This window comes from Ambystoma mexicanum, chromosome 1p, assembly GCF_040938575.1.
Source record: "Ambystoma mexicanum isolate Mex_15411 chromosome 1p, UKY_AmexF1_1, whole genome shotgun sequence".
NCBI classification, from domain to species: domain Eukaryota; kingdom Metazoa; phylum Chordata; class Amphibia; order Caudata; family Ambystomatidae; genus Ambystoma; species Ambystoma mexicanum.
The window spans coordinates 718,604,631-718,630,529 of record NC_090921.1 but is presented as its reverse complement, the minus strand read 5'-3'; positions in this window follow the sequence as shown (position 1 = coordinate 718,630,529).

Below are 25,899 nucleotides of genomic sequence, written 5' to 3'. Positions count from 1 at the left end.
TAAGAAGATAAATAGCAGTTTTGATAACATTCTTCCAAGTTTGTACTGTGTACTGGATTGATAATGGATAATGGGTACGAAAAGGTGTAGGAGGTGTGCAAAGGGAAATTTTGAAGTTGAAAGTTCCTAGATGAGTAGAGAATGCAGTTCCAAACTGTCCACGAAGGACGGATCTTATCATGAAGTGCAGACGGGTTCTCGGATATCGGACACGTCATCATGGGGCACGCCAGCGTATGGTCATGTGGCACTGTCCGGAAGGTCCGCAATGAAGTCAGATGTCCGTAGATGTCTACGGATGCAAAACTAGTTGAAATAGTTGCAAAAAGTGTACAGAAGTGTTACAAATGATTCTAGAAGGTGGGAAATGGCACAGTTTTAAGGTGACACTTTGTAAATTGGACACAAATATTGTTATATTTGGTAAGTATGATATTAGTAAGTAGTGGGAAAATAGGATGCACTGGTAAAAACCCATGAAATTCACTGAAAACACATTGTTAAAGGGACGTTATGGTTAAGTTGCACTAATACAAACCTATGAAATTCGATGAAAAAACATTGTTATAGGGACGTTATTGTTTAGTTGCACTAATACAAACCTATGAAATTCAGTAAAAAAAGTTGTTAAAAGGACGTTATGGTTACAAGTAAAATCGAAAAACCCCTGAAATTCAACAGTTATGGTAAGCTAAGCAACCATAACTCACGCCACCACCTTGCACTGCTAAGACTACCACCCAGGACATCGAAGATGATGTCACACATATCATTGATGACATCACTGATGACATCACATGTGGCACCTAGGAATGAAAAGCAGTGGAGCACTTAGGGCCACAACTATGTTGACGTCATTTTGGGGAGAATTCAGGGGTTACCTGGGGGCCAATCATATTGGGTAACATCTGGATTAACCAATTACAGTAGGTCAAGGAGGATACTCCTTTATATGTTGCCCCTCATCCCTTGCATCCACCTGCGGTCCTGCCGACCAAGAAACCATCGCTCAACTGCAGGCCAGCATCCATGTGTGTGCTGCACTGCTGGTGGCACCTTAATGTGGAAAATACAGTGCAGCATGTAGTCCAGTGTTGGATCATGGTGAACGTGATTTACAACTCAAGGGCCTCAAGCTGGTGGCTAAGGCATGAGGTGTTTTATGAGGTTTAAGTCCCAGGGTGATTCTTTTGGTGGGTTTTCATTGTGCCTTAACATGCAGTCAAGATAGGGAAATAAAGTGCTGCTTGGAGTTGAGTGACGATTCCTTGATTGGTATGACCACATGTGAGTGTGGGAGACTGCCATCTGACCAGAGCGTCATTCTCCCAGATCCAGTGTAGGGAGTAAACATTCAATGAGCGAAGGCCTGGGGAGCTACCTTGAGCCTCAAACTGCCTTGCAATGCATAAGGTGCAGTGAGAGTGTGAGGGATTCGACCATCTGCATGGTGGTTATGCGCTCGCCTGGGATTTTTTGAAATTTTAAATGAAATTGCATGATGGTAGATCAACCCCCCGAAAATGTGTGGGGTTAAGCTGCACACATTTTTCTATGCTCACCGCACAACATACACATAGACCTGTGTACTTTGGGAGGACACAGCCTACAGGCACCACCCCCTCTGTCATATTTAGTTGGATTATGTCAGCCAAGAGTACATAAAGGCATCTGAGAAAGGGGAAGGAAAAACCTTCTTCCTGCCATGGCCAGCCTAATTACTCAACAAAGGCTCCATGTATCCGCCTTGCCCTTTGATAACTGCTGGTGGCAGCTTCATATATAAATCAGAGTTAATTCAAACAGGCCCGTGGGGTGCCTGGTCACAGGACTAACAAAGGACAGGAAAACCCCAACAACCTTTGACATGCACTGTGTCACCCTGAAGCCAGCTCCAGCCACTCAGTATCAGGAGCAGTGACCTGTTATGCCCGGGACAGCTGTTTACAATAGTGATCCCTGCAGGGGGACCCCATTCAGAAGGTATGAGTATGTGGTTTGGCGGCGACCGAAAATCTGGTCTTGCTGCAGCTTCAAGGGAGACCTACCAATTTAATCAGGAACCACAGAGAGCTCGATTAACCAAAGAGACCAATTGATCCATAACAGACTGGAATATGGGTGGGACTTAGTAGTACATGTTTTCACCCCTTTACCTTTACTGTTGCAAAGAACTCTGGCTATGACCTCATGCCTACAGGAGATTGTTGTGGGAACCCAGGATTGGTTCATTAAGGTAGGTTTAGCCTACACAAATCGCTGTGGCCCATTTGGCTTTACAAGAGGGTGGAGCCCCTCTTTTGGGTAGATCATCTGAAGACTTTGCAAGGTGTAACAAGAAGTACTCATTTGGACCCTGGCTGAAGGGACAGTTTGCCTTACAGATTCTGCCAGTGAAGGAAGGCCAGAATTTCCAAAGAGGGATAAACAATCCCTCCCCTAAACATCTCCCAGAGAACAGAGGGAGATACTGAATCCAGAAGAACCTCCAGCAGCTCCAGAAATGATATCCAGCCAGTAAACAGCATACCCTGCTAAGCTCTGCAGCAAGCGTCCTAGGTGGGAAGTGCCACAGAGTCTCTGAAGCAAACCAAGCACAAGGCCATTGCCTGCAACACTCTCCTCAGCTTTGGGCCATCCACCTTAAAGGACGACACAAGCCCAATGAAGAAGCTAGGAGGAGTGCATCGACAAGCATCAACCAGCATCCGCATTATAGGACATTTTCGAGCCAGTCAAGCCTGTTGCTACGCCGCAGTCACTCACGTCGCCCGGAACACCTCGACCAGTGCTTCAGACCTGCCAGCCAGCAGTGAGACAACAATTCCTGACCCCGAGCCACCGTGTAGGCCAGCCTGCAGCGGTCCACCCAGCCTCGCTCGCCGATCTGCCTGCTGACTGATACCTGCAGCTGTCTCCCATCTTGAACTCGCAAAAGCTGCAAAGCACCCTGAAACCGAATTAACCCTGTTGAGCAGCAAGAACATCTGCAAGCAAAAGGTACATTGTGGTTGTGTCCCCCTGGTCCTTCTCCAAAGGCCCCTAGTGACATTTTATGAGCCATTTCTCCCTTTGTGTTGAAAGCAAGTATCATTGAACTATTGTGATTAATTACTTTATTTACTACCTCCTGTCAGTATCCAGAGTGCATCCCCTTTCCTTCTTGAAACTATCTGTCCTCTCCATTCCTTTGAAGGGTGGGTTATATTTGGTAGTGTGCTAGAACTGTCTGTTGTGATAATAAAGTAGATATGTGTATACAACCTTGACTGGACAGTCCCTTTTATCATTGTGTAATAATTGTATGTTTGCTGTGTTGCAACTAACTAACGATCCACAACCTTTTCAGAGATAAGCCTGCCAATCCATCCACTTTACCAAAATTGGACAAAGAGGTTTATGTGTTTCCAGTCTGTTCGGATCCCTTCTGGTGTACTAGAGGTGTGGGGCTGATTAATGGTTTTGAAACCGATATTCATCCGTGGACCACTGGTGCCCCGGAAGTTGATTAGTCATATTGGTGGCAGGCGGTCAGATCTAGTTGTAGCCTTGCGCACAGCTTAGTCACCAAACGATACAAGTACTGTTGCAGGCATTGTTTAGACACTGCTAGGTATTTGTAATAGTCATAGCTCATGACATAAAGACTGTAAAAGGCATAACCAAGGATGTGCTGTGCATCCTATGTCAAGAGAGGGTACTTCCCACAACACTAAAGTTCATAAACCTGAGCTGCTGAACAGCCTCCAAGCTTGGGTAGAAGTGAGGGGGGCTGCGGAGATGGGCTAGGCCACATGTACCTAAAAGGGAAAGACCTTCCAGAGGTAAAGTGGAAGATGACGATGAAGACAGCATGAGCAGAGTTTCTCGCCAACCATAGCACTGGGGGGCAAGCGTTGTTTCTCAACACTCTACAGTATCAGTGAGATCAAGGGCTAGTGCGGTATCCCACAGGTTCCCAGGCCTCAGCACAGGCTATAAGTCGCCCAGTAATTATTCCGGCTGTTAATGAGGCAGCAGCTATAAAGCTCCTGCTGGAGGAGAGGAGACTAGCGCTAGAGGAACAGAAACAGCAGGACAAGGTCACCATAGAGCGGGACTGGGCGGCCATAGAGCGGCGCATGCTGGTGCTGTAGAGAAGGAGGAGGCACACAGATCCACCTCTAGCGAAAGCAGCAGTAGTGCCTCAAACCAGAGTGCCCAGGATAAACCCTGGTACACATACCCAAAGACTTAGCGCAGGCTCACGGAGTGGGGAAGGATATTTTTGACTGGTTTGAAGCACACAAGCTGGAGTTTCAGTTACAGGAGTTTGACAACGTACTTTGGGGTGCAGTCCTGATGAGTTGCTTACCGACATCAGGGACTGATGCAGTTCTTCAGTTAACTCCAGAGGAAAGGCCTATTTATGAAAGCATGACGGTGGCCCTCCTCAGATAGTTCTGTAATACCCCAGAATAGTATATCAGAGCTTCAGAGAGCTCATAAATAAAAGTGGGCAGACATTTGAAGCGTTAATACACTTGTTGTTGAAATAACTGAGCGGATGGGTGGCTGGTAACAAAGTGGAAACATGGAAAGGGATGTACAATTTGATTGCTTGTGAGCATGTTTTGAACAATTGTGAGGGTGACCTACACCAGCATATTGTGGACAAGACTATTGTAGACCCTAGTGAGCTTACAAAGGCTGCCAACAGGTTAGTGAGTACTCAAGTCCAGAAAAAGGCTCAGGTGAGCCCTCCCAATCTGGAAGAGAAATCTTGAGACAAAAAGTAAACAAGGATGGGAAGGACCAAGGTGCAACCCACTCCTCTTCGAAGTCAAGTCTCCAAAAGAATGGAGGGAAATCCCCAAACTGTAGTTCAGCCATGCACACTGAAAAAGAAGAGCGCAGACACCCCTAATGCTGGAACACCTGCGTTCTCACCACCCAAAGGTTGTTTCATGTGTAGGGAGATTCTGCTTGCAAGGGTTTACCCAAGTAAGCCACAGTGAATGTTGGACTTGTGAAAGAAGTGATCATTAATGTGGCCCTCCCAGGGTAGGACTTCCCACTAATCCAAGGAATGTGGATTGGTTACACAGAGAGGGAGCGGTATCTGGTCTCCAGAAAAGATCCAAGTTCCCAATAATACTCAACTTTATTTAGAACATGTGTATATCAATAGACACAAAACCCCTGCAGTCTGAGACACCGCAGCTAGCGTCACTGCTGTCACCCGGCAGTGGGTACAGCCAGGCCAGTATGTTGATGGTCCTGATTTTAGCATCAGTGGGTTTGACGGAAAGAGTAAGTGCCCCTTGGCGATAGTAGAGTTCAGCTGGTGAGGTGAACCAACCCAGCGCTGTGTAGCGGTGAAAGACTCCATCCATGTCCATTGACTGTTGGGTAATGATCTTCCTGAGCCCGAGATAGTCGCAGGAAGCAACCTGTTTGAGGGTCATAGAGATCGTCAGATTGAACACTCTCAAAGCTTCAGAGCCTGGAGTGCTTCCAGGGGGTTTGTTGAAAGGACTGACATGGCCGGTAGCCCCTAGTCCAGGTACACAGACTGCAGAGATGCCTACTCCTGCGGGAGAGGAGCCAGTAGCCACTGAGGACCCTACTTTGGTAGCAGGGGACTCTGCGATTTCAGAGTTGCCTGGCACACCCCAGGAACCTTAGGTGGAGGACCAAGTGGGTACAGATCTGAAGGGCCTACCCAAGCTGGATGAGTTTGCATCAGCTGGGGGCCCAGATCAGACTGACTTCTTCACAGCCCAGAATGAGTACCCCACTCTGGCAGGTCTGTGGGAGCAGGCGAAGGAGCAGGCTAAGGGTGGGTCCTCTGGACTGTTCAAAGTGTACTAGGAGAATGGACTCCTTTATAGTGAGTCAAAAGACTCTGAGGGCGAGGGCACCAGAAGGTTGGTTATTCCCCAGTGCCACAGAAAGTTCCTTTTGGATTTGGCTCACCAAATTTCTTTTCTTAAGCGGGTCACTTGGGAGTGACTAAGACATCAAAACCAATTGTCTGCGCACTTTTACTGGCCGCAGTTCAGCGTGAAGGTTAAGAAATGTGTCCAGTCCTGCCCAAGATGTCATGCTTCTATCAAGTCAGGTGGTGCCACAAAGACCCCCTTAATTACACTACCCATCATTGGGCAGCCTTTCAAGAGAATGGGCATGGACATTTTGGGTCCTTTGGATCCTCAAACCAGCTCAGGGAACAGATACATTTTGGTGGTGGTAGACCACACCACAATGTAGCCTGAGGCTGTCCCTCTGAGGAGCATCACAGCCCTGTGGTTTGTGAAGGCTCTGACTGGGATATTCTCCCATGTTCGATTCCCCCAGGGGATGAAACTTCATATCAGCGTATATGAAGGGTATGTGGGAAGTGTGGAGGCACCTACCCGCTCTCTAAATCCTACCATCCACAGATAAAATGGACTTGTTGAGCGGTTCAACAAGACCCTGAAAGGCATGAGAGGTGACTTGGAAGAGCACCTTAGGAGAAAATGGGATATTCTTCTGCCATGCCTGCTGTTCACCTACAGGGAGGTGCCACAGAACAGCGTAGGGTTTAGTCCCTTGAGCTTCTGTTTGTACACCCTGTATGTGGTCCCTTCAGTCTAGTGAAAGAGGGATGAGTGAGAAGCCCCTCATTCCCTACATGAGATGTACTTAGCCTTCAGTCTAGAATGGCAAAGTACATGGAACAGTCAAGAAGAAACCTAAAGGCCATTTAGGAGCTGATGAAGTACTTGCATGACCAGAAAGACACAGTGACAGTCTATTCTCCAGGCCAGTGGGTGTGGCTTATGGAGCTTGCCAACCCCATGGACCTTCAGGACAAGTGGAATGGGCCTTACTGTGTGCTGTAAAAAGTCAGTGAGGTGAATTATCTCATTGACATGAAAGGACCTATGCAGGGTCTTTCATGTCAACCGGCTAAAACCCAATTATAGCCAGGATTACTTGGTCATGGCATTAGTGACTGATGGAGAGACTGAGGAGGAGACCGATCTCTTCCCAGACCTCCTGCACATTGAAGCCACCGATGGTTCAGTTGAAGGTGTCAACCTTGCAACAGACCTGCCAGAAAAGCAACTGACAGACTGACACTGTTTACTGGGACAGTTTGCCAGTCTGTTTTCACTGACTCCAGGTCACGAAGATTGGTGCACCCATGATGTGGACAGATAGCACAGGGCACCATGACTTACATAGGCCACCTGGTCTGTGGAGGTAAGAAACAACCTCTTGAATCGAAGGTACAGGCTGAGAAGGATTGGGATATACCCACCACACAGAAGCAGGTGAGAGCCTTTCGAGTTCTCACCGGGTACCACTGGTCATTCATAAAGGGGTATGGGACCATTTCCATGCCCTTGAATGATGTAACTTCCAAGAAGATGCCGAAGAAGGTAACTTGGAGCCCCACCTGTCAAAACTCCTTTCGGGTTTTAAAGGATGTATTGTGCAGGGCCCCAGTCTTGAAAGTGCCAGACTATGGTCAGGAGTTCATTATCCAGACAGATGCCTGTGATTTTAGGATTGGAACACTGTTAGCACAGCTGAAATTACAAGGCCTAGAGCAACCTGTTGCCTACATTAGCAGGCGATTCACAAAAAGGGGAAGGAACTGGACCATCTTTGAAAAAGAGGCTTACGTGGTTGTGTGGGTCATACAAAAGCTGAAACCCTACATCTATGGGTCATACTTTATGATCCAGACAAACCACCGGCCTCTTCGATGGTTAATGGTCATGCAAGGGGAGAACCTCAAGCTGCTGCTTTGGCTCATATCCCTACAGGGATTAGATATGGACATCAAGAACAATCCATGCTCCCAGCATGGAAATGCAGAAGCCCTCGGCCGGTACCTTCACCTTGATGACGAACCAGACTCTCAGTAGGATGGTGGTTCACATGTTGAGGCTGGGGGGCATGTGAGGAATTCGACCATCCACATGGTGGGTGTGCGCTCGCCTGGGATATTTTGAAATTTTAAATACAATCGAATGATGGTACATCAACCTCCGGAAAATGTGTGGGGCTAATCCGTACACATTTTCCTATGCTCACCGCACGACATGCACATAGACCCGTGTCCTCTGGGTAGACACAGGCTACAGCTGCCACTCCCTGTCCTATTTAGTTGGAATATGACAGCCAAGAGAACATTAAGGCATTTTAGAAGGGGGAAGGCAAAACCTTCCTCCTGCCATAGCCAGCCTAATTAACTAACAATGCTCCATGGTCCGCCCTGCCCTTTATTAGCTGCTGGTGGCAGCTTCACATACTAATCAGAGTAACTTCAAACAGGACCACGGGGGGCCTGGTCTCAGGACTAACAAAGGACAGGAAAACCCAACAACTTTTGTTATGCACTGTTTAAACCTGATGCCAGCACCCACCTCTCAGCATCAAGGGCAGTGACCTGTCATGTCTGAGACAGCTGTTTACAGCAGTCATCCCCACAGGGGGACCTCAATCAGAAGGTACAAACAACAAAAGTCTGGTCTCGCCGCAGCTTAAAGGGAGACCTGCCGCTTTAATCAGGTACCAAGACTTTGCAAGGAGTAACAAGAAGAACTCATTTGGAGCCTGGCTGAAGGTACTGTCTGCCTCACAGCTTCCACCAGTGAAGGAAGGCCAGGATTTCCAAAGAGGGAAGAAAAATCTCTCCCCTAAACATCTCCCAGGGAACAAAGGGAGATACTGAATCCAGAGGACCCTCCACAGCTCCAGAACCAGTAACCAGTGGGCACACAGTGTGCCGTGCTTGTCTCTGCAGCAAGCTTCCTAGGTGGGAAGTGCCATAGAGTCTCTGAACCAAACCAAGGACAATGCCGTTGCCTGGAACACTCTCCTCAGCTTTGGGCCATCCGCTTTAAAGTATGACATGAGCCCAGTGAAGAAGTTAGGAGTAGTGCATTGACATGCATCATCCAGCATCCGCCTTAAAGGACATTTTTGAGCCAATCCAGCTCCAAGAGCTGCAACCGACTGCACCGCTGCCTATTGTTATGCCGCAGTCGCTCACGCCATCTGAGACACCTCAACCAGTGTGTCCGACTCGCACAGACCAGCATTCAGACGATTCCTGACCCGAGCCGCCATGTAGGCTGGCCTGCAGCCGTCCATCCAGCCTCGCTCGCCGAACTACCTACCGCCTGATATCAGTAGCTGTCTCCCCTCTTCAACTCTGTTGCAGAAGCTGCAAAGTGCCCTGAAAACAAACCGACCCTGTCGTGCACCAAGGACTTCTACAAGCACAAGGTGCATTGTGGTTCTGTCCCCGTCATCCTTCTCTGAAGGCCCCTAGTGACATTGTATGACCCATTGTTCCCTTTGTGCTAAAACTAAGTATCCTTGAACTATTGTGATTAATTACTTTACCGACTACCCTCCTTCCCCCGTCTGTATCCAGAATGCATCCCTTTTCCTTCTTGAAACTGTCTGCCTCTGCATTCCTTCGCTGGGTGGGTTGTATTTTGTAGTGTGCTAGAATGGTCTGTTGTGATAATAATAAAGTTGATTTGTGGATACAACCTTGAATGGACAATCCCTTTTATCGTTGGATAATAATTATATTTTCGCTGTGTTGCAACTAACCAACGATCCACGACCTTGCCGAGATAAGCCTGCCGTTCCGTCCACATTACCAAAATTGGACGAGCACGTTTATAATTTGCTTGTGTTTCCAATCTGTTCGGATCCCTTCTGGTGTACTAGATGTGTGGGGCTGATTGATGTTTTAGAAACCGATATTCATCCCTGGACCACTGGTGGACCGGAAGTCGATTCGTCACAGAGAGGTTTGGGTCCGAAGGTGATTACTGGGTGAGCTTGCAGTGGTTGACCTGCCTATAGTTCAAGCATTTAGCCAGCCTGGAGTTAAACCTTGTTGGTGGTAACGAAAGTCTGTATTTGAGAGGGTTGCATTTTGTTTGGTGCCACCCACATCTGGAGTTCGGCCTGGATGACGGGTTATTGGATAGTTATAGTTTCTTGAATAGCAAGGTCTTCAGTATTTTGCTGAAGGTTAGCCATTCCTGTATTGTGTGTATACCCCTGGAAAGTTCCTTCCAAAGCTTCGCTCTAATGATGGATAAGGCCAAGCACCCTTGCCTCTTTCTTTATTTACTTTTATGAAGCACACTATCACCATTTGTGGATTTTAGGACTTCTGTAGCTATTTGAACATTAAAGGAACAGTTACCATTCATGGTGGGCAAAGAAAAACCAACTATGAAATCGAGAAAGATCAAGCCAAAATCAATAGCCAAGTTTGTAATTTCTTGCTAAAAGTAAGACATTCAAGCATAGAGCCCAAAAACAGTAGGGAATTCGATAGAAAGATAGATTGAACTGAGAAATTGAACAATCACCAGAAAAGTGGAGAGGGCTACAGGGAGAAAAGCGCGAGAGTTTGGAGGCCAAAAAAGAGGATGGTTCCAACAAAATGTTTTACAAACAAAGCAAAGAGGCTTTTTTTTGCCACAGGAAGGGCACATGGTCAAAGTGCTGGCGACCCATTATCGTCTTGCAGAAGACTTCTGCACTACTCAGAGTCCAGCGATGCCAAGAAAGATGGCATTACAATAGTCTGCTGGACATTAACCTATTCATTACAGCAACCTGGGCGAGGACGGTAAAGAAATGGAGAATCCTATGAAGAAGACGAAGGTGGAAAGGAAAGGATTGAACCACACTTAAAAAATGAAAGCCAAGAAACATCGAATCAAATGTGACTCCAAGATTTTACACAATCGAGACAGGAGCTGGGCAAACACCCAGGCATTCAATCCAGAAAGTTGGAGACCATATATTGGAACTAAGTTGGGGCCTAAGAATCTCGGTTTGTGAGCCATTCAATTTGAGCTTGAAGTGACGCATACATACATCCACGGCAAAGATGGAGAATTAAACATTCCCTGAGAGGGCTCCTTGAACCTCATCCAGCCGTAGGGTAAACAGGGGTGTCTTCAACATGCTTTGTTTACACCCTTGCCGCCGGCCTATGGGACATTGCTATATTACATTCAGTACTCTGCTGGCATAGATTCTCCCACTTGCTCGGAGTCCAACTATATGGAAACTACGGACCGGCTTATGCTTCGTTAGACTGGCCTGACCATGAGACTTCTACCCTGTTTATGGGTACATCATGTCTCCTGTAGTGCCCTTGGGCCATGTCTCCTTAGTTTGTAGTGCTATTTTGACCATATGATGCAGCCATAGTATACTTCTGTACGGACACCTGCGGGGGCATACTCGCCATCCTCTGTACCCCTGGCCATGTGGCCACTATTCATATGTTATCTAGAGAGCTTAGTGACATTGTCGTCTTTGCGTGAACAATTTCAAGTTTGAAAGACGGAAAGCATTCCACACTCATTCCGCTTGGCCTCTCTACTATCACCCAACCAGGGCTTCCGGGATAACACACTGTAAGTTGATTGCTGACCCACCCGGGGCTTGGGCGTGTTGGGGTGCGCCCTGTACTGTTCTGACATTTCACGTGACCCTGGTGTGTGGGTGTGGTTGAGGCAGTTGTTTGGAATGTGTCACACTCCGCTTCTTTAGCTATATAAGGTGTATTGTTTTGGAGCAACATGCTATTAGTTTCTGAATGTTTCTTCTGTTGGTGATGGCACACCTAGTGGGCATTCAATTCTAATTTTATATTTGTACACTGAGTTATTTTAGATACCCATTTCTTATAACTTTCAATAGTTTGCTTCTTCACATCCACAGTGTTCCCTATCCTTGGCGTCCTGAAGAAGGTGGCATACCTCCACTGCCCACTAAAATGTCCATCTCTAGCACCAGGCACCATCTGGACATTCATGGTGCCGTTGATACTTACTAGGATGTAGACCTGAGATGTGTCCACGGGCCTCGAACAAATTGAGTTCTGGCCTTGAATATCTGGATCCCTCATTCTTTAGATCAGGATTAGAATGGGGTGCATTTCCTTTCTTTCTTCCATGCCTTTTCGATGGTAGAGGATCTTCCAGATAGCAACAGTAAAAGTGTAGTTTACTTTCATGTTTAAAACAAATGTGTGACATGTTTCCCTTCTTTTTGTATATCTATATTAATTTGCTTTATGTTGCTTACAAGATAGTGAGAACTTTGTACATTCTCTAATTACTTCTGCATTTGTTTCATTAGTATTTTTGTACGAGTTATTGGATACTCTCATCTAGTGGACAATTCACTTGTCCGAAACATAATAAAATATCATATTTCGTTTACTAATTATTTATTGTATGCTATATTAATTTGCCTTGACCTAGCCCACACATGCTTGCAGTTTCATTCATTGTGTGGTTAAATTACATAAACCATTATCAGGTTTTTGAATGGTCCATTTGGGAACAAACCTCCTTGTCTTGGCTTCTTGTGCTCATTAGTTCCCAATAGCCACCAAGTTCCGATTTCGGTTATTTTTTCAACATACCTTAAACATTAAAGACTAACATTTTTTTAGACAAAAGTCTAGGAAGATGCGCTAATGGCCAACATAAATTAAGTCTACTGGGGAGTCAACATTCATCACCGAAGGGAAATAACAGAGGACAAGGGGATCCTAATCACAAAGAAAAGTGGGCAGAAATACCACCTGGACACTTTCACGGAGGAATAAATAAATCCATCAATCCCAAAAAGAGGTCAACTGAGAAATATGTTGCTTGGTTGCCAATATGTCAAAAGTGGCTGATAAATCAACAAGGTCAAAGCTGCCGCACCGCCACCATCAACTGCCCAATGCAACTCCTCATTACGCTGACCAGAGCTGGCGTTATTCCCATACCACGGCGTTATACCCATACCAAGGCACCAGCCACCCTGAACGCGATGTAAGAGGTATGCAGAGTGTACATTATTTTGATGACAATGCACCACCACTCTTCCCAGTATTTAAAAGGGAATAGCAAGCTGAGAAATGCGATGATAATTGTTAATGTTGTCAACAATAGGCTTATAAAAATCTCAAAATATTTTGCCAACACTCAAAAAGCAATTGACCGACTAGGTCAAATCAGGAGCAAATGCATCATGAATTGCTTAAGGTATATCAGCGGGAGGGATGTTAAGAGGAGAACCAGATGGTGTACAGATCAAAATAATTTTGCAGATATCCTCCCGGGTAACAGTAGGAAAAGCCTGTAACTCAGAAAAAGCAAAAGCTGGAAAGACTGGTATAACATAAACATGTATAAAGAGGGAGAGGTTGAGTACATTCTCTTCCAGGTCACTTCACTGAACAATGATTATACCTATAAAATAACCTGCCAAAGAATCACATAAAGATCATGAGGGAATACAATATTTGGTTATTTCTGTGTAAGTGATAAGTCTTGAAGAATCTTAAGTATTTCATTGGCAGTATTGTGAACAAAATCTATCTATTCCCCGAAACAAGAAGAAAAAAAACATGTATCAGCTTTGCCTATGGCCGAATTTATAACCACGTAATGCAGTGAGGTAAATGACTTTCTGGTGCGGGGACCATACATTGGAATTAAGGAAAGGCCCATGAATCGGTCATTAATACACCGATTTTGCTCCAGTTCGGGAAAGAGATGTGTTTTCGTATTGCTTCTGTGTACTATTTATTGTGTTCCTCAAGATTTGGTTGGTCGCGTGGTTGGAAGGAATCTGAAAGCACAGGTTAAAATCTTATAAAAGCACAAGATTGGGAGTCTTAACTAGAAGTTGAGATAATAATTAATTGAGTTCAGCATTGAATAACGTCGTATATGTTGGTGGGCGATAGAGAATGTGGCAGTCGAGTGTGGCAACAAACATACGATGTGGAGTGATTCCAAGGAGTGAAACGGGGGTCACTCCAGTGCCTTGCAACAGTATTGTGTGAGATGATGGCAACGTCACAACCTCTAGATTTGTGGTTAATCCTAGAGATTTTATAGTAAGACGAAACTTTAGTCCGAAAAAATGGGATGAGTGTATTGTGTAAACCAGGATTCAGTGATACATAAATGAGTCCAATAAAGTATTAAATCAGATCATACGTACTAGAGCAATGGTTCAGCATAGGCATGCTTTAAGGAGAATTGCGTGCACAATGGAGGAGCAATACAAATTACTTTATGATATTGATAAGTGATGAAGGCTGAAAACGATTTAACTCTGTAAGAATGCTGAGCGTACTGTGGTCCAAACCGTAGTAAGGAGAACACATCTAACCGTAGTAAGGAGAACACATCTGTAATAAATAAGCAGATATGGATTGACTTAAAGAGGGATATCATTAAGTTTACGTATGTGAGGTATCTCGCCTAATAAATAGTCCTAGATCGAAATGAGGAGAAGCAGAGAAACACACACATTTTCTGTCTCGCAGCACGAACCAGGCGTGGATAGGTGCCGATGAGCTTTGCTTTTGCACACAGCAAATCCCTGCACCATTTAAAAATGCTACCGGTCAGCCTGATGGTAGAAATGAAAGAAAGACTTTATTTCAGAATTGTTAGGAGTACATCACTCTTGGTTGGTATGGGATGATATTTCCTTGGAAACGTTGAGCTACACGGCCACCAAGGCCAAAGAACAATATATGGGATGCGATGTTGGAGGAGAAATGTATGGGATACAAGCATTCTTAGGGATAAATGGAATGACCAATAAATTCAACGAGAAATCTGTTGGATGCGACAAACATTATATAATCGGTGTGTGGGTGACACATTTAGAAGTGGAACTTCAAAGTCAAAAATCACTTTACGTGTGACATAATGTAGAAGACATTCATGTGATGAAACAATTATTCTATGCAGCATAGAAACCAGCCTGTGGGATTCAGTAATCAATACATGGTGCAACAATATAGAGAGCTATATAAAGTACAACAATTTAATCAATGGGATTGTGAAAAGTCCAGGAGCAGTGTCCAGGAAACAGAAACCAAGAAGGAGTGTATGGAGTGCAATAATAACTTTAAGGGATTCAATAATCTGTACGTAGGTTGCAAAAGCCATGGAGCAGAATCAATCATCAAGAAGGCGTATATGAGGCGTGTACAGCAATGAATGCATGGGTTGCAGCAATCAGTATATATATGCAACAGCCTTGCACAATCATTCTATGCCATGCAATAATCAATATATGGTGTGCAGTAATCAATATATATCAGATGCCACAAAAAAGAGAAGTGTATGGGGTTGCCGCATTCATGGGAATGAGCAATATATGGGGTCAACAATCGGCCGGAGACAAACATTTGATAGCCCTTTCTCAGATAATGAACAAGGCCCAACAACCAGCTCCATGGAATGGCACCCATGCAGGAGGGTTCACAATCACTCCCCAGCCCACCGCCTCCCACCACAGGAGATGCATCCATGTGCATGTCCATCAGGGGAGTCCAGCATTGGTATGGTAGGTAAGTCACCTCTAAGCAAGAATACCAACATCAATCACAGACCCGTGTTTCTGCCTCGTTAGATGCAACCCCTGCCCCAAACAGGGCCTGCTTAAGATGCGGGTTATTCTTTTGCCCTTACAAAAATAATACACACATATGGATTAATGGCTGTTCATTTTGTGTTATAAGTGTTTATTTTACTACTACACAGCTACAGTGGATGGCTCCATTAGCAGCAGGGAAGCCTGTGAAGGGCTCATGGACTGGTTTCCCACCCAGGGAAATGGCTGACATGGTGCTGCCAGGAAGAAAAAAAGGGGGAAAAAGCAACTGTTGAGCGCAGGTCGTTGGGCAGATGAAGGAGGGCTGACTCCTGAGTGGCTATTGATTAGGGCGGGCCCCCTAGGTTCAGGAAGATGGGCTTTTTGACCGTACCTCATGAGTACCCTCTGAGGAGAGTGAAAACAGTCACCCCCATTTCAAGGGAGCCCAGGGCTGACTGGAGGTGGCAGGAAGGGGCATCCCGCCCCATCAGGTATCAGCTTTGCAGGAGGCATGTCTGCCCTCGGCGCTGTGATGAGGGAGTAGTTGGTGAAGGCAGAGGCATGGGTTCAAAGTTCAGCTGCTGGATCCTGAGGAGAACACGGGCTGCCAAGGTGGAGGGAGTGGCTTTTGTGAAGAAAAGCCAGAAGGCATCCACTATTCTAATAGTGGGGAAGGGGAGGAGTGGGGTACCATGCTAGGACATAGCGGACTGCCAGCAAAGAGTTTCTGTCTGGGCGGCGCTGAAGCGGCGGAACTGCCCGGCCGCGTCAGAGTCCGCCTGATGCAGCAGCACTGATAGCAAAGACGGGGGAGAGCCTGGCCCAACTAATGTGATGCAGCAGCAGCGTTGCAAGGAAGTAGCAGGGGCACCAAAGTCTGATCCGCAGGAGTCAGGGGAAGCACAGAGCATGGTCTAAGAAGGACTGGGGTCTGCCTAGCCGTGGGAGAAGTGTGCCAAAAAAAGTAGTGGATCTGTAACTCTGACCGGGCATGGGGACGGCAGGAGGGAGCAAGGTGCAACACATGCTTAAAGGGATTGTGACTGGGCCACGTTGACAGCCAAGTGGGTGAAACAGACAAAAGAAAGAAGTCCTCTGTATTGATTTGTATTAATTTCTCTCGGTTGGTCAATCAGCAGGAAAATGTGTGCATGGCCTTGTGACATCAATCACCACTACTCGCTGAACATAACTCTGTTGGAACCTGCACTTAACACCTACCTGAACAGCAGCTGCTTCAACAAGGGCCTGCCACCACAGAACTTGGTAATGTATTACAAAGCGTGGATCCCAAGACTGAACATCTTTTATCTCTGGTCTGACAGAGTCCCGGTGATGAATAGTCTGCCTAAAATGATGCTCTCTTCACAGCTGGACTAGGGAGCGAAATTGATATGCGGCGAGGTCCCCATCAGCGTGGGGACTTGGCCCATCACCATTCCAGAGTAAAAATAATGTGGGCCACACGGGCATTGGGACCGAAGTGCAGCCCTGTTGCTGCCTCCCTATGGGCACTGAATGCCAAGGATAAGCATCCGAATTACACTTAAAAACTTAAGGTGAATTCCCAACACTTCCAAAACTGGTATCTTCTCCATTGAGAAAATAATGGCTATTTCTCCTCTGGCAAGTCACAGCGAGTGAGTGAACATATGACCGCAGACCCTCCCGAGTGGGCCTAGACCACAGAACAGGCCACTTGGCCCTGCCCCCTCCTTGGAAAGGGGTCCTGGCAACAAACAATGTACATGATGTAAATATCAAGGAGCAGTTTGTAAGCCTAAGGGTTCTGCAGGCAGAGGCACTGGTGAGACAAATCCTGGTGCTAATACAAGCAGAAATCCTGCAGTCCCGAGCCCACACAATCTACGACAGGCAATGGACTCACCTGTTCGCCCTCATCTTTTGTGCGCAGCACGTTTATGTGGACCACACACCATAACTGTCATGTTCCGAGTGGTATATTCCCCAATAACCTCTACAAACAGCCCCAGGGACTGGCAAACAGGTGGATGGATCTATGAACTATGTTTTCCAGGATGTACTTGCTTCTCTCCCCTCCACAGAAACCAGTGTTAGTCATGTGCTTATGCTGCACTTCCTGTGTAAACCCGGAAACAGGAGCAGTTGGTGCTCTTCAACAAGATGTCCTGGTTTGACATTACCCTACACTGTGGATTTGCATGTACTCTTTTGGAAATACCGGCACTTTGACCTTCAGCCTGCTGTTTTACCTGCCTTTTCTCTCCTACACGCACCTCGGGATTGGCTTGACCTTGGTCACCACCTTTGACTTTTACTTGTCTTAGGACTTGGTTCTGGTTCACTCTTGTTGTTTAAAGATAGTGGCCATGCTTTGTTTGTTTCCCACCCTCCTTTAGCCTTGGTTCGCTGTCACTCCTCCCACAATCTCCTTACACCTTCTTGCCTAGTTCTTTTCTGCATTGCCTTCTGTGGATCAGCCCCCTAGTCTCCATCTATGTTATCTCTGAAGCCTTGTTTGATCATTTGATCATGGTTCTCTGTGATTTGCTGGCTTTCTTTGTGCATGGTTCTCCAGTGTTTGGACTCGTAGCATCTATATTTCTGTTTGGCTTCGGGTCATCCTGGATTGTTCACTCCTCAAGATCAGGGCCAGCCTTAACAGCGGCAGCACCCTGGGTGAAATGCGCCCCCTCCCTCCTTGCACTGACCTGTGGAAGACCACTTAAGCTTTTCGAGGTTTGGCGATCAGAGGGATACAAAAACGAAAATCCGTGCCATGAAGCGGTGTAACAAAAAGACTAAACAAATTATTAGGATCTCACCTCTTATTTACTCAATTTGACACACTTGTAACCTCCTGTGATCTAGGACAAACTGGAGCACTAGGTTACATAATGGTGAATGATTAGGGTTGTGATAATTGGGTTTTGACCCCTCCCCCATCCCACTGCACCTCCATTTCAGAATTTGGCGAGCAAATTCTGTGGCAAGAAATGAATTAATCCGTTCAAGAATGCAAAGCAGTCATGTCAACCAGGAACAGGGGGCGGGGGCCACATTGATGAATTGATGAGCCACCCACTCCCGGTGAGATTTTCTTGTATATGAATATGCATCCGGCATTGTTCTCTGATAGCATCAGGAGACGTGACAAACACAGCTGCAATGCTCCAGCGAGTGTTAGTGGAAAACACAGGGGGGGGCACATTTGTTTGGGGGGCGCACATTTGTTTTTGCTTCTCGCTCCAGAGCCTCGCAGGGGGTTACTCATTGGAATAGGGCGCAAGGCAAGGCATCAGCGCCCTATTCCAATGCAAACCATCTCCCTCCCACGTTAGAGCGAGGAGGTAATCCTGTGAGTAGGGTGCTGAATAGGGTGCTGATGTAAACCATCAGCACCCTATTGTTAATAAATGCGCCCAACTGCCGCGGGCGCATTTAATAACAAAAGGGCGCCTACCACGCCTTCTCTGACTTCGCCAGCTCGGGGGAGCCCTTGAAAGACTCCCCGAGCTGGCGTGGTGGGTGGCTAATGTCACCCTGGGGGGGGCATGGTGACACGGGCAGTCGCCCGGCCTGCCCCACCCTAAGGCCGGCCCTGCTCAAGATCCTCTGGACTTCGTCATCATTGGAGCGACCTCAATGGAAGTTTTACCTCGATATGCGTCCCCTGGATACACAACCAACATTGAGTTGTGTTGAGGTAACCGCATACCCCTTAGAACTTCTCTTTTGCATTATCTGCCTTGCTTTAGGTGGTGACTATCTTCCCGTTGTTTTCTCCACTAAATGTTGAGGTTCGCAGACAGGCTGGCTTTTTCTCCTCCATTGGCTTTGCATTTCAGTTTACCATCCGTGAGGTGGGGTGGATCGGTTTCTTAAGCTCTCCTCTGTGGTGTCCTGTCTTGCTCTGTAAATAACCATGCCTACTAGTCCCCTTTTAAGGTCCTACCTAACCAATGGAGGGTTCCCTGGGCCGCTGTCATTTTCTAGAACTCTGGAACTTATTTTGACAGGAAGATGTAAGGTGCAGCCTTACACAGACATGTATTGTCGGTGGTCGGTCAAAAAACCGAAAACAAAATCTCGAACTGCAAAAATATCGAATCCAAAATCTCGAAAAACAAAAATCTCGAATTATTTATTTATTTAGTTATATGTGTTTTTGGTGTCAGGTAAATAAAAAAAAGGTTAAAATAAAAAAAAAATAGAAAAAAGGGGGGTTGGGGGGGGGAACCCCCCCATTTCGAGATAAAAATGTATTAAAAAAAAAATTCGAGATTTTTTTTTTCGAGATTTTGAACTCGAGATTTTTTTTTTCGAGATTTTGTATTTCGGTATTATCACTATAAACCGTATTGTCATGTAGAAGCTTTGGAGCATCAAGACCTAGCTAGGATGTGGACAGACGGTAGTCATGGCGTGATAAGTACCCAGGCCTATCCCAGGCTTGTCTGCGGCAAGTGACTCTCCACAGTGGTTATGAGGGACACGCATGCACAGACTGCTCATGTGGAGGGGGAACATATAGCCAGGTTGGTAGTTGGATAAATCTGTGTGGCATCCGCCGCAGGACAAAGCTGGGTTTGTGGATTTGTGGAAAATGAAGAGATATCCTTGACAAACCTGTTTTCGTCTTGAGGGACTTTCGCCTCCGTGCAGCTGGGGTTCCAGGACAGACTTTGGAACACTTTTCGTGTGCTTTTCGAAGAAAACTGATCTTCTCTGTTTCAAGGAACTGAGAGAATGTCTAATGAACTCCATTTCTATGAGAACCTCACTTTGATATATTGAAGATGATTACCATGGCACAACTCCTGATGGCAGTGAAACCAGGCTTGGAGCACTGCTCGGGAAACAGAGAGATACGTAATACTAATAATTTACTATCACAATAATACTTCACCAATAGAGACATGACCTGCACGGTTTCAGGAAAATTGCAGCAGGAATGGTCTCCATTGACTGGAAGATGTCAGGCAATATAAGACCCGAGTTGGTTCTCACTATAGGACATGAGATTTTGATGATTGGCATGGTTCCTAAGCGTCCCGCAGTGGCAAAGTAGCTCACAAAGCAGGATGTGGCTGCACGTCAACCGGATTCCAGGCAGGAGGCAACAACCAGGTAAACAACAAGAAATGTCAGTATTGCAGGGTGTGTTCTCCACAGCTAGGGGTATTTACCAGAAGCCAGGAAGTAAATGGTTCATAAAACTCAGTTTCTAGAACATGTGGACACTTCTCAAAGCACCGCACATGCTGCCCATTACCACCTCTGGTCACATGTACATGCTTAGTGCTAATGCTCACACACAGCTTTAGCAGTAAGCATGTGACCAGTTATGGTAATGGGCATTACCATCTCTGGTCACAGGCACATATGTAGTGCTACTGCTAATAAATGGACACCACAATAAAACTAAAATAAACCTCCACTTCTGCTTAGTGCCTCGCACTACGACTCGTTCCCGTCTTGATGGGTCAAGTTATGGTAGCAAACACCTTTATCTGGTTAAATGTATATGTTGCATACATCGTTCATCGTTGGAGACGCTATGATGCGTGGAAGACCACCTTGTGTACTGAATCCCACCATTAAAAGTGCACTACAACTCACGTTTGTCCTTGTATTGCTATACATCATTTTTAGAAGATAATCTTTGGGAATTATTTCAACCTTCATTGTCATCCATCTGATAGCTTTGTACAATTTTCACTTTTGCAAAAGGTTACATGTAAAAATAATGACTGTTGGGCCGCTGTGCCACGTCGCTGCTGGCTTAAGGACCCTTTCAGAGTACTTCAACAAGCCATGCTCCTTCAACCTCCTTTAAAAAAAAATCTGGTTGTATGTATTTGTATTTGGGCTTTTACATAGTGCGAATTTAGCTGGGGAGCAATAGAGCACTGTACAATGTTGGTTGAGGATTACAGCAAAAGTGCAATCCGGCCCCACATGAGACAGGTTTCCGGCTCTTGATCTGGGAAGTCCTGGCAAAAGGGGTAATTTTCTCTTTCCGGGAGAAGCTGGGGGTCCTAGCTGTTCCTTGGTTACAGGCTGAAGAAAATGGCCTTGAGCTTCTTCCTGAAGTGCAAGGGTATTGGGGCAATCCTAGTTATGACCGGGAGATTTTTCCAGTAGGCTGGCGAGTAACAAGAAAATGTGCATTACCTGGCTTTCTTTTTGCATCAGTTTTTTTCAAGCCTTGTACTTCTACGGCTCATAGAAGTGCATTTGCCATCTGAGCCAGTGGGTTTTGTGGTGAGGCAGGTGTGTGTCTCGGCAGTAGCTGCCTTGTATGTGATACAGGTTATCTTGAAGCATTTCCTGGCTGGGATGGGTAACCGGTGCAATTCTCTTAGGAAGGGTGAGCTGCAGTCACATTTCTTTGATCCTGTAATCAGGCATGTTGAATGGGCTGAGAGTACGGCTGAAACACCGGCTAGCAGGGAATGCCTTCTGTTGAGGTGTGCGATTAGTAGAGCTTGGACCATATTTTTGAAGCCCTTTGGGGCGAGGAAAGTTTTTATCTTCTGGGGGAATGCTAGTTGATACCAGGTGGTCTGTTTTTGTTCAAATAATGTGTTTGCAGAAGGTGCCAAGTGATGCCAAATAGGGGACTCCAAAATGTTACTGGTCCTGGACCCCTAAAGACTACTTTCGTCCGGGGTCGGACAGGGACAAGAAATAGGCCCGGACACCCAAAAAAAAGTACCCACCCCTCGCCTCAAAAAAGTGGCCCACCCTTTGCGACCCTTGACCAGAACTGATGTCATTTGACCCCACCCCAGTGACATCCTGGGAAGCGATGAAACATGACCTTTCACCCCTTGACAAAACAGGAAGTGGCGTAGCATTGTCCCTAAGCACAGTATGAAAAATATGGTTATGATTTCACTAATATGATATACATTTCAAACAAGAATGGATCACCAAATGTATCATTAATATCTGTGTGTATAGATCCTTATTAAATGTTGCTGGTGTTTTTTTTTTCCCCAAAAAATGTTACCATTTTTTTTTTCAAAATCGGCCAGGAGTGGCCAGAAATCGGCCCCCACTCCACAGGGACGATTTCGGCCCAGCCACGGGCCGAAAGGCCGAGGAGCCAATCCAACCCTGCTTTCGACTCTATCTTAATTTTCCCTGCCATGGTTCCTTTTGTTTTCATTGCTTTAGAACAACACACATGTTGAGTTTATGAGCATGGATGCTTCAGCATTTCATGTTAAGTGCAATGAAAATATTTGAAGCTGGCAATAAAAACAAACACATTTTTACTAGCATATATTTCTATATAGACTGCAAGTTTTATTTTCTGGTATGTTAGAATATGGGTCTAACATTTTTCCCTGGATGACTCCAAAATGTGGATGTAATGCTCACAAAATGTCACTGCTGTACTTGGAACCTTGTGTTTCTTTATGGAGATGCTGTAAGGGGTTTCCCCAAACCAAGATGGTGTCCGTATTCGTATGGAAGACTGTGACATCAGCACGCAGGCATCCCACATACAGAAACCCAGATAAGGCAATAAGAGCCTAAGGTGGCGGGTTAGCGGCACGCTGCAACAGTCTGGTTGGTTGCGCTGTGCTGTTTTTGCTCTCCCCTTGCTTGTGCTCTGTCAAGCACTTTTCCTGAAATCCCTGTGTCTTTGCTTTTACCGGTACGCTGCTTTGCTGTGCTCCACCTTGTCTCCAAGGCCACTATTCCTCTTCCTGTTTTGCTCCTGTTGTCACGCTCCTGCCCATGGCTGATTGCTCATGGAAAATCCTACTCTTCTGGCTCCAGCCACTGTACTTATTGCCGCTATCTTGGCAGCAATCCTATTGTGCTACGTGGATGTGTAGACCTACATTTACCTGGAAGGATTACTCTTGAGGATTGCTGTCGTTACTGCTTTGCTTGCATTGGATACTACCATCTTTGAGGTATTTCCCATTCACAGTTTTTGTCCCTTGAGACCTAGATTTTCAGGTGGCCCTTCTGTCCCCCTGATTTCACTCCCTGGGTTGCAAAGTGGTGAACTGGAAGGACAGGCCTTACCTCTTCCTTTCAAAGGATTCCAAGACCAAAAAGGTAACGCCTGTTCCTGACAGTGGAAGGGCTAGCAGGCTCCTAGTTGAAAGCCAGGTCATCTTGAGGTGAGCACATTATCAGGCTCAATCAAACACCAATGTAATTCAAACCAACATCACAGAATCACTGATCTTCTATATATTTATACTGTAGGATATTATTTAAGTCCACTATATCATTGCAAGCTTTGCACAATAATCTAACAGTTGTAGAAATAACACATTACATTAAAAGACCCTGAATGAATAATGCTTCATTTCCTTCATTTGATGTACAGTAGGAAATGCACGAGTACACTATTCAGAACACTTGAAAACATCCTACCACTTGATTGTATCATTTTAACATTTCTGTAACATAGGCCGTGTTCACTGGTTAACAAGATTATATTTTTGACAGATGTGGGCCTCTTTGCCCTTTTAGAAATGAAGCTCTATTTTAAACTGGTGCATTCTACATCTCTTGTTTCCGTAACATTGGTAAAAACCCAGTCTTTGTGTGAAATGTACTCAAAGGCCCAATGTGTCGAATGATATTTTTCATGTGCACACTTGTCATGTTATCGAATAAGAGGTGAAAATCATAACTGATATGATGCATTTTTATGGCACCTCTCTCATTTAAACTTTAAATAGACTCCATTGGTCTTTGATTTTCCCATACACTAAGCCTTCTGCCTCACACTGTAAAGGAGATTGAAAATTAGGGCACCTGGCAGAGCCCTGACAAACCCAGATGGGTATATTTAAATTAACAAAACCAAAACTTCAGGGTGAGAGGTCACACAGTTCCAAAATTATAACAAATATAACAGTCAATTCTTACTGCATTATTCTTTGCAAAATGTATTTTAATGACATCTGGATAATGTTGGTGGGTATAGAGCACCCAGAGATGTTTAGAAAAAACAAAACATATAGGTATGCTCCAGTAAGACAGGCTGGATCTCAATGCAATAACAACAACGGAAAACAGCTACTATTGGTTGATAATTTCAATTGTGCAGTCACAAGAATAAACATAAACCCACATAAATGGACATATATACAAAAAGCACATTAAAAATGCTTCAAATGTGTACTGTTTAAATGGTGATATCGTCGACACAAAGGTGTTTCGGCCTCGAGGAGCTGTATAGTGCAGCTTTATGAGCAGGCCTTCATCAGGACGTGTAATGGAATGGATGGTGGTCCCGGGGTCTCTATCTATGAACAACAAATGGGAAGGGATAAGTGGAACAATGACCTCAAGTAAAATTATAATTCACAAAGCTCCCATAGGATGCTTCATTAAAAAAGAAACAGGAGACTCCCTAGTAGAGGAGCCTAGATCTTACCAAAGACTTATCCAGTGCAAGGATAAGTAAGATAATCCATCATAGGTATAGATATCTTTGGGGCATTCAATGCGTCGTTGAGGGAACAAATGTTTACCTGTAACGACATATAAAGATCTGTAAGAGTTCTGTACAGATCGTGGTGTCATGTATGAGTGAAAGGAAAATGGGTAAAATCTTACCTGAAATGGTAAGATGTGTCTTCTTGGTTCAAAATGGCGGAGACACCCACTGAGAATAGTGGTTCCTATCCCAGATTGTACAAACGTGACAGTATCTTTGTACGAAAAACGCACATGGGTAAGGATGAAAGGATACTTTTCTACGAGCAAAATATAGGTCTGCAGGTATAGTGAGGGCAACATACTGTGTAAGGTCCTGTTTCATGGCCCAAAATCAGAGCACATAGGGTTTGACTTACATTCGTACCTTAATGTGTTCGTCTGGGCTAGGCGAGGCGGCGCAGCATCTCTGGACACGAAAGTCTCTGGACACGAACGTCTTGAAAGTGAAACTGTAACCATGACGACCTCGGGTAATCAAACCCATCGGTCGGGTTGATTGGCTAGGTGGTGGCGCTCCCCTAATAGTGCGTCATCCGTCCAGTAGCCAATCTTAAACAGCCACGGGGCTCAAGGGGGCGGACCCGCTAGACGCATATGCTAGGGGCGAGAATACTGTGTGAAGTTAGGCTAGCGCAGTGCGCGCTGATTGCATGTCAGCTGCAGAGTTAACAGAACAGCGTGCAAACGCCTAGATTTTCGCAGATGTAATGCCGTGAAATGGGCGGAGTTTATGTGGAGCAGCCCAATGTTGTATGGGCCTGTACAAACAGTAGGGGAGCCTGAAGTCTGAAGTGTGGGTACACACCATGTGGAAACAAAACCAATATCTGACCGTAATATAATGTATACGAGTACTAATGTCGGCCATAAGTGCGTGTATTGTCACGATCTAGTCAACATACAAGATGGAAGCGCCTAATGTGTATCACAATGTTGTGTATCGCAATGTTGTGTACTCGAAGCCGTTACAGTCAAATCAAGTGTGGCTTGCAATATGCA